At 37.9% G+C, this 12,841-nt stretch overlaps 1 long non-coding RNA gene across 4 annotated transcripts in view; it reads right to left on the bottom strand.

Annotated features, from left to right (window-relative positions):
- Nucleotides 1–12,841, bottom strand: part of LOC101902249 (uncharacterized) — a 328,523-nt gene that overhangs the window by 212,170 nt on the left and 103,512 nt on the right. For 3 of the 4 annotated variants that reach the window (XR_009495817.1, XR_009495819.1, XR_001501008.3), the window contains exon 4: nt 1,330–1,457. This is a non-coding gene — a long non-coding RNA (uncharacterized lncRNA). Of the gene's footprint in view, nt 1–1,329; nt 1,458–3,705; nt 3,813–12,841 lie in introns of all 4 variants that reach the window. The other variant, XR_009495818.1, reaches the window with a different exon arrangement.

Genomic DNA, 12,841 nt, shown 5'->3' with positions numbered 1-12,841 from the left:
ATAATTCTGTCAGAGGCTATGATTACCTCTATGTGCTAAGGCTATCCTTAGCACATCCCATCCAGGCTTTTGAATAACACATGTTATTTAAATAAAATTGTTTTTTTTAAATAATATAGCAGAAAATAAGTACAATAGTATACTTAAAAGGGAAAATAAATAAAATTAAATAGAAAAGTATCTATTGTTATTTAATGAGGTAACATTAAAAAAAACATTAACATTCTATAAAAAAACTCTTTAGAAAAATTATCCACTTGAGGCATGGATGGCATTTATTATTTATTATAACTAAATTTATTTTTTTTAATTTTAATAAAAAATATTTTGCTTTGTGCTAGTTTGTCTACAAAAATTCTGCCCATGCCTCCCCACATTTCAATGAACCTTAACTTACTTAAGAAGTTCCCCCCCACATTGAGCCTATAATGGTCCTTGTTCAGAAAATAGAAGGCAGTGGAATCGATGCTCCATGATGTCCGAAGTTAGCTTATGGAAGGCACTCAGTGTTTGCCTTGGGCCTTTAGAACACTTGCTCTGGGTGAAACTACTTCCTATGTAAGATGGACATGGTGTGAGGAAGCCCCAAATAGCCATTTGAATGGGTCACACAAAAAAGGCACTCCAGAAGGAGAAAAAAAAGGGTGGAGAAAGATTAACTAGCCAGTTTCCTGCTCTGGTTCAAATCACTTCAGCTGAAAAGTCAGTTAGGTGGGATACAAAGCCCACCTGGATGTCTAGCCCTGTTGAGCCTTCAATTAACTCGAGCCTGAGCCACCTCATCACTGTACTGCTTGAGAAGCACCAAGAAAGGCCACCCAGTCAAACCCGGCAAGCCCACGGACCAGGAAAGGTAATCATAAATTGTTTTAAGCTACTTAGCTTACGATTTGTTACCCAACAATAGAAAACTAGAAGAGTTTTTTTCTTGTTAAGGGTATAATATCACAAAAATTGCTTTTATCAATGAAGACAAAAAGAGCATAGAGAAAGGAATATACTTTCCTTATTGGCAATGCCAAAGTGGAAAGGAAAAGTGTCTGGTCAAGAGGGATGCCTTATTCCCTGGGCAATTTAACTGCTGTCTAGACAGTTCTAAGTAGCAGTTTTATAGATGCAATGTTGATAAGCTAGTCTCCAAAACTTTTTCAAAATGTTTCTATTTTGGATCTTAATCTGATTCATAACCAGCACTTCTAAAACTTTTTAGTAAAGACATGCAAAGTCATAACAAAAGTATAATATTATTATATTCCATGATGCTCCCTGTGTTAGTGACAGGTCATAGATAACTATCAGATATATTTGTTTATGTATGCAAATACATACCTTAATGTAGTCATTCTTCAACACAGATGTAATCCTGCACCCTAGAGAGATTTTATTGCAGTTCATAAAATTGGAATCAGAAGATTCAATTTAGTCCAACCTCCTTTTTGGGGCAACCAGAGCTTTATCTGGAAAAAAGTTGGAATATTACATGTAGTATTAGAACATAAAATTAAATTCTGCTATCTCGGAAGACAAGTTCAGATTTAATAAAAATAAATGCGACTGCTCATTCATTCAAAGAAACACACTCTCATTTTCCTACAGATGCTTCAGTAAAGAGAACACTAATCTAATTATAGCATTTAAAAAAATAAACTGTCTTTGTGCTGGCTATAAAATAAACAACACAGCTGCAGGGCCTGCCGAGCTTCACTTACTAAAGAAAATACCTTTTGATGATTAACAAAGGCAGATTTGTTTGAAACATGAATATGCTCACTGGAGTCTCCTGGATGGAGGGGATTTTTCAGAAAGGAAGGATTTCAACGAATTGAGGAAAATGTAAACCGAGATAATTAGAGTTAGATAACTTTTGCTCCCTTTTGATTTATAGTATTGGCAGGGTTGAAGGATAGGGGGTAGAGAGAGTAAAGAATGAAAGAAAAATATATTGGCTTCCTAAAACCAATCTAATTATTTTTGACATAGAACTTTTATATGAAGACCTTTTGGGTAAAATGGCTCAGTTATACTGTAACAATTTTTAGAAATCGTTACAGTATAACTGTAACTGACTCCTATGTTAGGCAGTGGAGAGTATGACTTATATTCTGGGGTGAGGTTTAGCTGCAGATCCCTGAGCAGGTAAGTCTTACCTAAGCTCATCTTTACAAGATTATCAGAACAATAATGAGAAAGTTTCCTGTAAATTAGGCATTTGGCACAAAATTGGCTTAGATACCATACTAAGCCAATTGGGCTGCTTTTGAGTGTGAAGGGGATATACTTAATAACTAATTAATTAACCCGCTGGGGCAATACACATAAATTGTTGCTGTCCCTGCAAGCCTCGATCTATGGTCACCCTCCATAGAGAAAATGTTATTAGTCCTTGGCAGAATGTCCCTGTGTATAAGACTGTGGCTACTTCTCTCATTTTACAGTTGAGGATACAGATGATGATCAAACCCTTTGAAGTCTCATAGTTCATTAGTAGCAGAACAGAACACAGGTCTCCTAAAAATTCCTTTCTAAAAACACAGTAGCCAAAGATTCCCACCCTTGGTCTATCTAAAGAGTTGCCTTTTTAGAGATGTTTCTTTAATCTGTAGATACATAGTACAAAAGATCTTCCCCAAATTATAAAACTTATTACTGAGTGGTTATTAAGCCAACAATACTGTATAACCCAACAAGGAAAAATTTAAAATATTATCAACACTTTTCCTTGGAAAGAAAGGAACCAGATCTCAAGGAAATGAGTCACAGGACAGACATTTTTCCATGAGAGAATCCATGTAAACGGGATTCCTAGGTGGCTCAGTGGTAAAGAACCCGCCTGCAAATGTGGGATTTGAAGGAGATGTGGGTTCAATCCCTGGGTCATAAAGATTCCCCTAGAGGAGGAAATGGCAACACACTGCAGTATTCTTGCCAGTAAATTCCATGGAGAGGAGCCTGGTGGAGTCCACGGGCTCCCAAAGAGTGGAACACGGCTGAGCGGCTGAGCACACGTGCACATGTGCACACATCTGTGTGAAAGAATTGCCTAAAGCTTTGGCAGGCATCACAGTAGCTGAAGGGCAAACACAAAGATATTCCAACCAAAAGTCATTTCACCTCTTACAAAGCTTACCAGCTACCTTTGAATATTCTTCCTCTAAATGCAAAGAACCCAGTTTCTACAGCAAATTTTTATTACTGTTTTACAACTATTTCTATTAGTTTTCTTGCTTTCATCTTACATTTCCTTAGGAATAGTCATAGACCATGACAAATCATGACATCTTGCAAGTGGAAATTAAAGAGATCTAAAATAGATACTACTTATTGGACTATAATGCTGGGTTTGCTGTGCTCTCATATACTCCCTTAGTGATGTTAAAGTGGCAGAGTTCACTATAGGGACATCTGTAGGGAAACATAGGGACACTATAGGGAAACACAAAAGGGAGGCATTCATGTACTTGTACACCACCTGGAAAAGGCTGTGCAACCTGGATTCATAAGAAGAACTAATATTGCCTATTAGCAGGCTTTGTTCAAGTTGCCTGGCAGGTATGCCAAGAAAGTCTGGAACTAGGAAAGTTCTAGACATGACACTTCCAAAGGTCCTGTCTCTTGAAGTCATAAACAGTATTTATTCTTTCAGAAGCAAAGTGGGGCAATACACATGGAGGACTAGCGTGTATTGACTCAACCAAGGAAGCTCACCTGAAACTTGAGTCCTGAGCTTTTGTTGGGGTCCCATCTTAGAGACAAGGCTGACTGAGCATGTGGCTCATCTCAGTCTCCAGCTGCTTTGAAAGTCCAGCTGACACCTTGTGACACAAAGTAAATCAGCATAATTTATAGTGTTAGATTATGTAGGATGATGGTCTTAGGCCTGCCGGTAAACAGAATCAGTTTTTTGAAGCCAGGTATCCCGGGATTTAGAGACAACTTTGCAAGGGATAGAAGCTAACTCCTCTCTTTGGAAAGGTTTATTTCTTTATTGCACACCTCTGCAGATGACATTCCTAAGAATCTGTTTCAGGTCTCTGCACTGACTGAGCTCTGCTATTCCTCCTCTCACCCATCACCCACCCACCCACTCACCACTTCTCACTGTGTCTTCCTATTTTGGTGCCCCTACCAACTGGTACACTTGATCAGAATTTCAGCTCAAATTTCTAAGAGAAAGAATTGGTCCAGTTTATCCCCATAATCTGTGTGGGTGTAAAGATTTATTAACAGCCTCTTTGTGGGCTTCTGACTAATCCAACTAACCCTCATTTGACTGTCTTTAAATCAAATCACAACCTTCATCCTATGAGCTGTAACCAAGAGCAATGAATCGCTGGTGTTTAACCAATGTAACCTTAATAAGCAATTGTTTTCAATGTCACCATCTGTATAATAAAACATATGCCTGTCATGAAATACCTGATTTGTTGGTATCATGAATGAAGGATCCAATATAAATAGCATCTCTTTTTAATATGGATAATTAAGAGTAGTTTGATTTCTTCCACAAGAAAACATACTTTTTATTTTGATAAAAAGATAACCAAAAAATAAAAAAGATAAAAAGATAATTGATAACCACACTATCAACTGTTTGGCTTTGAACCTTGTATATGTCCTATTTACAACCTGTTTCCCAGTGATTCAAAATTATGCCCATTCAGGGTCAATGATTATTGTGCCACTCAGCAGGTGTAATATATACCTTTTAATAATCACTTGCAATGAGAAGAATAGAAAAGTGTATGTCCTACTGTGAAATCTCAAAAGTAACATTCATTTTATTTTATAATGATTAAAATGGGTATACCAGTACTATGGATCAAATTATGTCACTCTAAAATTCCCCAGAATGCCCTAATCTCCAATGTGGCTGTATTAGGAGACAAGGGCTATAGAAGCAAATAAAGGTTGTTGGTGGTGGTTTAGTTGTTAAGTCATGTCCAACTCTTGTGACCCCATGGACTGTAGCCCACCAGGCTCCTGTGTCTATGGGAATCTCCAGGCAAGAATACTGGAGTGGGTTGCCATTTCCTTCTCCAAAATAAAGATTAAATGAGGTCATGAGGATGGGACATTAATTTGATAGAACTGATGGTCCCATAAGAAGAGGAAGAGACACCAGATTTTCTTTATTTCCACAAACCATAGAGGAAAGGGCAGGTGCATTCAGCAAGAAGGAGGCCACCTGAAAGCCAGAAAGAGAGAGCTCACCAGAAACCAAATCTGCCAGAACCTTGATCTGTGGTTTCTACTCTTCAGGCTATGCTAAATAGATATCTCATGTTTAAGCCACCCGGTTTATGATACCACTTTTTTTTTGATATGATAGACTGAACAGGCAAATACATCTAAATTTATGGCTAAGTACATAAAGAAAGCACCGAATAATTGATGCTTTTGAACTGTGGTGTTGGAGAAGACTCTTGAGAGTCCCTTGGACTGAAAGGAGATCCAACCAGTCCATCCAAAAGGAGTTCGGTCCCGAGTGTTCAGTGGAAGGACTGATGCTGAGGCTGAAACTCAATACTTTGGTCACCTGATGCAAAGAGCTGACTCATTTGAAAAGACCCTGATGCCAGGAAAGATTGAAGGCAGGAGAAAAGGACAACAGAGGATGAGATGGTTGGATGGCCATCACTGACTTGATGGACATGAATTTGAGTAAACTCTGGAGTTGGTGATGGACAGGGAGGCCTGGTGTGGTGTAGTCCATGGGGTGGCAAAGTCAGACACAACGGAGCAACTGAACTGAACTGAACTGACATAAGTGAAAAAATAATTGAATGAACATCTTTATTGAATAGGAACTTAATGAATAACTAAATAAATGAAAACATAGGAAAAATTAGGATTTGAGTATCTTACACTCTCAGAAAAATAATTTTCACCTTAGATATAAACTTAAAATTTCCCCATAAAAGACCTAGAAATTTAGGAAGTCTTTGATCTGACTTAGATTTATAAAATTTATATGATTTTCTGTCATGAACATATTATGATTTTTCACATTTGGTGAAGACAATTGGAAACTTTCATTTGCCACACATTCTGAATGAGACAAGTCATCTGAAGATCAAAAATCAGTGAAGCAGCAGAAAGCATTGGTGAGTGAGAACAATTTACCATGTGACCATCTGTCCCACATTCTGAATTCAAGAGACTTGGCAAGTCTATAAAAATACCATGCATGAACTTTCCTTAATAGTCATATTTTTTACTGCCAGATATATTAATTTTCAATTGCATTTCAATAGGGCATTAGTGATAACCAGTTAGACAAATTCAAGATCCTAATGGAGATATATATCACAGACTTCTTTTTCATATTTAAAGGTAGCATTAAATTTATACCACATTGTTCAGGAATTCATTTATTTATGCTCCATACTTTATGGGTGCTGTGATGCCTCATAAAATTTCATATTAGCTAGAATCTCCTGCTAGGAAAATAATATGGTGGTTAAGTTAATTTGCATTTCTTTAATGCAGATATTTAGCTTTGTATTTTTGTGTCACTCTATATATTTTCATGCATTTTATAAAACTCCTCACCTACAGGAGTGAATTGGAATAGGGAAGTCAGATCGTGCCCTGATATTTTCAGTAAGATTTGCATATAATTACAGAAAATAGAAGTGGCTGAGAATTATTTTAGAGGTGTCTGGACAAATTCCATTATATAAGAAGTACCTACAGACCAAGACACCATCATTACATAAAGGAATATCTGTGTCCCCCTGGCCTCTTTGACAGAAATGGAAATCTAGGAGGGATAAGGTCACTATTTGGGCTTCCCTGGTGGTGCTAGTGGTAAAGAACTAGGCTGCCAATGCAGCAGATGTATGAGACGTGGGTTTGATTCCTGCTGTTGGGAAGATCCCCTGGAGGAGAGCAGGGCAACTCACTCTAGTATTCTTGCCTGGAGAATCCCTATGAACAGAGGAGCCTGGACTGAAGTAACTTAGCACGCAAGAAGGCAAGGTCAGTATTCAGTGGTCAGGAGAGACGATTAACCTGATTTGTTTTTCTATTAGTTTTGAGACTGTAAGATTTATGAGTGCAGAGCCTTGGTCTCTTTTATTCACCAGTATATTCCCAGAACATGGAAATTCCCAGACTGTATTTTTTCCACACATACAGTCATTATACAAAAAATATTATTGAATCATTGACAAGAAAAAAATGAAGCCAATGACATTCCTTCTGCTGTGAGAAGGAAAAAAAAAAAAAAGGGAAATAAGCAAAATTGTTGAAAATTCCTCCTCTCTAAGCCAACTGTCTTCTCAGCTGGGAAAATCCTTGAGAAAAATCTCAAAGATAAGTGGGCCATTACAGGCCCGCTTACCACACTCTCTTGAAGACAGAAAAGGAATAGTTTTTCTGTAGCTTTCTACATATTCCTACAAATTAAAAATAAGGAAGGAAAGGTGGCAGAGCACCCTGAGTAGAGAGGCTTGGATACCCATAGCAGCTTATATGGTACAGGGTGCCTCAGGTATGGTAGATATGAGGGGACAGTGAGCCCTGACAGGCAGAAAGGGCAGTCTGGGGAGAGAGTCCTGAGTGAAGATAATGTCTTAGCTGGCTAGGAGCCTTTGGATGGCTCAAAACTTAGGTTCAGTTCTTAGGACACCATGGCTTCCTTGACAGAGTTTTCCCAGGAGTTGCCCCCCTGGTGAAAAGGCGAGATGAGAGAAAATTCTTTGTTTATATGACAATTGGACACTGTCTTTTCCAAGGGATTCAGCAGCAGAAAAGAGAGATTGAATGAGAATAAGAAAACTTTCAGCCTGCTGCCAGGTAGGAAGCAACTACACAGCTTTAGAGTAGAGGAAAATGCATAAGGAAATGGCCAACATTACTTAGGAAAATAGCATGAACAAAAGATGGGATGCCAAGCACATTTGTGATATCCTGATAGTTTGAATGTCTCTGATATTGCTAAAATTTCTGATTAAACAGTCTTCCATTCAGTCGCTCAGTTGTGTCCAGCTCTTTGTGAACCCATGGACTCTAATACACTAGGCATCCCTGTCTATCACCAACTCCTGGAGCTTGCTCAAACTCATGTTCATTGAGTCGCTGATGCCATCCAACCATCTCATCCTCTGTCATCCCATTCTCCTCCTGCCTTCAGTTTTTCCAGGCATCAGGGTCTTTTCAAATGAGTCAGCTCTTCACATCAGGTGGCCAAAGTATTGGAGTTTCAGCTTCAACATTAGTTCTTCCAAGGAATATTCAGAACTGATTTCCTTTAGGATGGACTGGTAGGATCTCCTTGCAGTCCAAGGGACTCTCAAGAGTCTTCTCCAACACCACAGTTCAAAAGCGTCAATTCTTCAGTGCTCAGCTTTCTTTATAGTCCAACTCTCACACCTATATATGACCACTGGAAAAACCATAGCCTTGACTAGATGGACCTTTGTTGGCAAAGGTCTACTTTTTAATAAGCTGTCTAGGTTGGTGATAACTTTTCTTCCAAGGAGCAAGCATCTTTTAATTTCATGGCTGCAGTCACCATCTGCAGTGATTTTTGGAGCCCATAAAATAAAGTCTGTCACTATTTCCACAATTTCCCCATTTATATGCCATGAAGTGATGGGATCGGATGCCATGATCTTAATTTCCTGAATTTTGAGTTTTAAGCCAGATTTTTCTGTCTCCTCTTTCACTTTCATCAATAGGCTCTTTAGTTCCTCTTCACTTTCTGCTATAAGTGTGGTGTCATCTGCATATCTGAGGTTATTGATATTTCTCCCGGCAATCTTGATTCCAGATTGTGCTTCATCCAGCCCAGTGTTTCTCATGATGTACTCTGCATGTAAGTTAAATAAGCAGGGTAACAACATACAGCCTTGACGTACTCCTTTCCCAATTTGGAACCAGTCTTTTGTTCCATGTCCAGTTCTAACTGTTCCTTCTTAATCTGCATACAGATTTCTCAGGAGGCAGGTAAGGTGATCTACTAGTCCCATCTCTTGAAGAATTTTCCACAGTTTGTTGTGATCTACACAGTCAAAGGCTTTAGTGTAATCAATAAAGCAGAAGTATATGTTTTTCTGGAATTCTCTTGCTTTTTCTATAATCCAAGAAATGTTGGCAATTTGATCTCTGGTTCCTCTGCCTTTTCTAAATCCATCTTGAACATCTGCCAGTCCATGGTTCATGTACTGCTGAAGCCAGGCTTGGAGAAATTTGAGCATCATTTTATTAGTGTGTGAGATGAGGGCAATTGTGTGGTAGTTTGAGCATTCTTTTGCATTACCTTTCTTTGGGATTGGAATGAAAATTGACCTTTTCCAGTCCTGTGGCCACTGCTGAGTTTTTGAAATTCTCTGGCATATTGCACGCAGCACTTTTATAGCATCATCTTTTAGGATTTGAAACTGCTCGTCTGGAATCCTATCACCTCCACTAGCTTTGTTCATAGTGATGCTTCCTAAGGCCCACTTGACTTTGCATTCCAGGATGTCTGGCTGTAGGTGAGTGATCACACCATCATGGTTATCTGGGTCATGAAGATCTTAGGGCACAACAATTTGAACAGAGAGGGCAACTTGAAGTTGTGTTTGAACAATAATACTACTTTGATTGGATTTCACAGATAAAACAATAATCTAAAGATGTCTTTATTGAAATTTGTAAAATACTGTGAAAATGTAGATTTTCCTTTATATTTCTATGGTATGGTTTGTACTGTTGATGGTGATTCACTGATTACTTGTAATAAAAATAATGAGGGGTATAAACAGTTCATTGTGAAACAATAATAAAAGCCATGACTAAAAGCAAAGTGACAGGGACCAGAAGTGACATGTGAGGAGCCACTTCCAACTAAAATCTATTAAAAATTAAGATTAAGCATCACTGAACTTCCACTGCAGAGGCATGGGTTTTATCCCTAGTCAGGGAACTGAGATCCCACATGCTCCATGACGGGGCCAAAAAAAGAAAAAGATGAAGCATCGCTAATGCTTCATTAGTGATGAAGCATTGGTCAGGATGGGAATCTAAGTGAAAATGTGGTTTGATTTCATACACTCCTTTCTTGGTAATATTGTCATTGGATACATTAAGTTATACTGTTATAAATTGTTAAGAAAAATAAATAAATGCACTGACATAAATATTGAAAACTCTGATACATAAATATTAAGAATGAAAATATAAGCAGTATAAACATGCTTTAATTAAAATGTAATGTGATCTATTCAATATGCGTTAGACTTCATTCTTTGCATAGGCAAGTGGACTGACTACACATTCATATTTAGGGAGTATATAGGCCTCTGTTCAACTCACCCCAGACACTGAGACAGGAGACCAGTGACATCTACCTCTCAGATTTGCAAAGTTCTCTCTCTGGATTGTCTATAAATTTTGTCTAGCAGCCAGTACACATTTGTTGGGTTGAACTGATTATGTATGCATAAATATACACATACTCTTGGGATAAATGAAAGAGCCTGATTACTTCGTTCTATTAGTGTTTATCTTGTTAAGGTATTTTCTCTTTCAGCTTACTTCATTTTTGACTCAGAACAAGTCTATTTCTGGGGCTTTGAGCACAATTGATGTTTACTGAATATGCTGTAAAAAAATTTGTTTTACCTCTACTTGTCTAGGATAATGGAGTTTAAGGTCATATAGACACCTGCATGTTTTAGTCATCATTTTTGTTATCAGTTTATATTGCCCTCACATACCAACCACTGTATTACTAATTGCAGTTAATTTCAGCTAAATGTTTAAAAAGTGAATTCTAGTTCAGAAAAAAGTTTCTGGGTAAATATTAAATTATTAATTACTCCTATTATGACTGTTATAGTATATTAAGAGATTAATGAATTTTGCCAGTTGATGAATCAAGAATATATTTGAAGTAGTTTGATCTTTCAGCAGATACTAAAATGCTTGAAGTGAAAGGGAACATATTATTTTGTGTCACATTCTATTCCAGTTTGGACGGCTCATATTTATAACTTCTAGAAGGACGAGTTAAAGTTAGAAGAAAGAAGGGGCAGGGTATTACAATCAGAAGACAGTGTACAAGCACAAGAATGCACTACATATTCAGTTAGCTGTAATCCACAAATACAGTCAGAATACACAGTAGAGAGAAGATGGCTTGATGAGATGATAAAGATCTAGAGGATGCAGAACTAAGGAATTGAAGCTGTATCCTGTGGGGGAAATTTATGCCTAAGGAGCACAGTCAGATTTGAATATTACAAAGATCACTCTAAGAGAATGTAAATGGTATATTGGTGCAGGGAAGTGAATTCTCCAGACACTTATGATAGAACTTTCCCATTAGTCTGTGCAAGAAATAAACCAAATGACAGAAGAGACACTACGGAGCAGGAAACACATTGGAGAATCCTTTACTTGACAAAGATGTCCACATTTCTGGCAGGGAAAATAGCAATAATTGATGATATTTACCAAAATTTGGGAATCCAAGAGAGGAAGAGAAGAGGGAAGGGGATGAGGCAGGGAAAATGATAAGTTTAAAGCCACATTAAGTTTGTGATCAAAGAGAAATCTCAGGTGCAGGTATTCTGATTATCAGTCAATTTGATGATATTATAGCAGAAAGTCTAGGGTAGAAATATTAGAAAATAAGAAAACAATGCCAATAACAAGTAAGGACACTATGAAAAAAGACAGTATCATGGGGAATGGTGAACATGGGATGGAATTAAGAGATGTATTGAAGTAAGATTCAGTAAGACTGGTGCCAAATTGATTGAACATTTAACCATTAGAAAAATACATTGCTCTTATTAAGCACCAGAGCAAGTGCTGTTTAAAGTATGTAATTTATTCAAGTACAACTTCTAAACTTTAAACAGAACTGTAGTTAAAATTTAGTTTTATGGAAGTATTTTTCTATATCAGGCTATTATGTGTAAACTGTAGGTCAAGGCACATGTTATTCAAGTTTAGTATTCAAAACACCTAGTTTTTTTTTTTTCCTTCTGTTTTTTGGCCCCATTGCACAGTATGTGGGATCTTAGTTCCTGGACCAGAAATCAAACCCAAGCCCCCTGCAGTGGAAACACAGCATCTTAACAACTGGATAACTGTGTATATGGCCAGTGTATGTTTATGAAACCAAATTGACACATCTATACTGCAACTTTCATCATATTATGCATTTTTTTCAGCATATACTTACTGAATGTATGCCACAGGCCAGGCCCTTTCCTTTTTGCTATGTATAAAAAGATTGATTAATATTTTTAGATTTAAAAAGTAGTCTAGGCAAAGACAGAAACATGAAATTAAAAGACGCTTACTCCTTGGAAGGAAAGTTATGACCAACCTAGATAGCATACTCAAAAGCAGAGACATTACTTTGCCAACAAAGTTTCGTCTAGTCAAGGCTATGGTTTTTCCTGTGGTCATGTAAGGATGTGAGAGTTGGACTGTGAAGAAGGCTGAGCACTGAAGAATTGATGCTTTTGAACTGTGGTGTTGGAGAAGACTCTTGAGAGTCCCTTGGATGACAAGGAGATCCAACCAGTCCATTCTGAAGGAGATCAGCCCTGGGATATCTTTGGAAGGAATGATGCTAAAGCTGAAACTCCAGTACTTTGGCCACCTCATGCGAAGAGTTGACTCATTGGAAAAGACTCTGATGCTGGGAGGGATTGGGGGCAAGAGGAGAAGGCGACAACAGAGGATGAGATGGCTGGATGGCATCACTGACTTGATGGACGTGAGTCTCAGTGAACTCTGGGAGTTGGTGATGGACAGGGAGGCCTGGCATGCTGCAATTCATGGGGTCGCAAAGAGTCGGACATGACTGAGCGACTGATCTGATCTGATGATAGAA

The sequence above is a fragment of the Bos taurus genome, chromosome 9 (assembly GCF_002263795.3).
Source record: "Bos taurus isolate L1 Dominette 01449 registration number 42190680 breed Hereford chromosome 9, ARS-UCD2.0, whole genome shotgun sequence".
Lineage (NCBI taxonomy): Eukaryota > Metazoa > Chordata > Mammalia > Artiodactyla > Bovidae > Bos > Bos taurus.
This window is presented reverse-complemented; position numbering and strand designations above follow the sequence as displayed.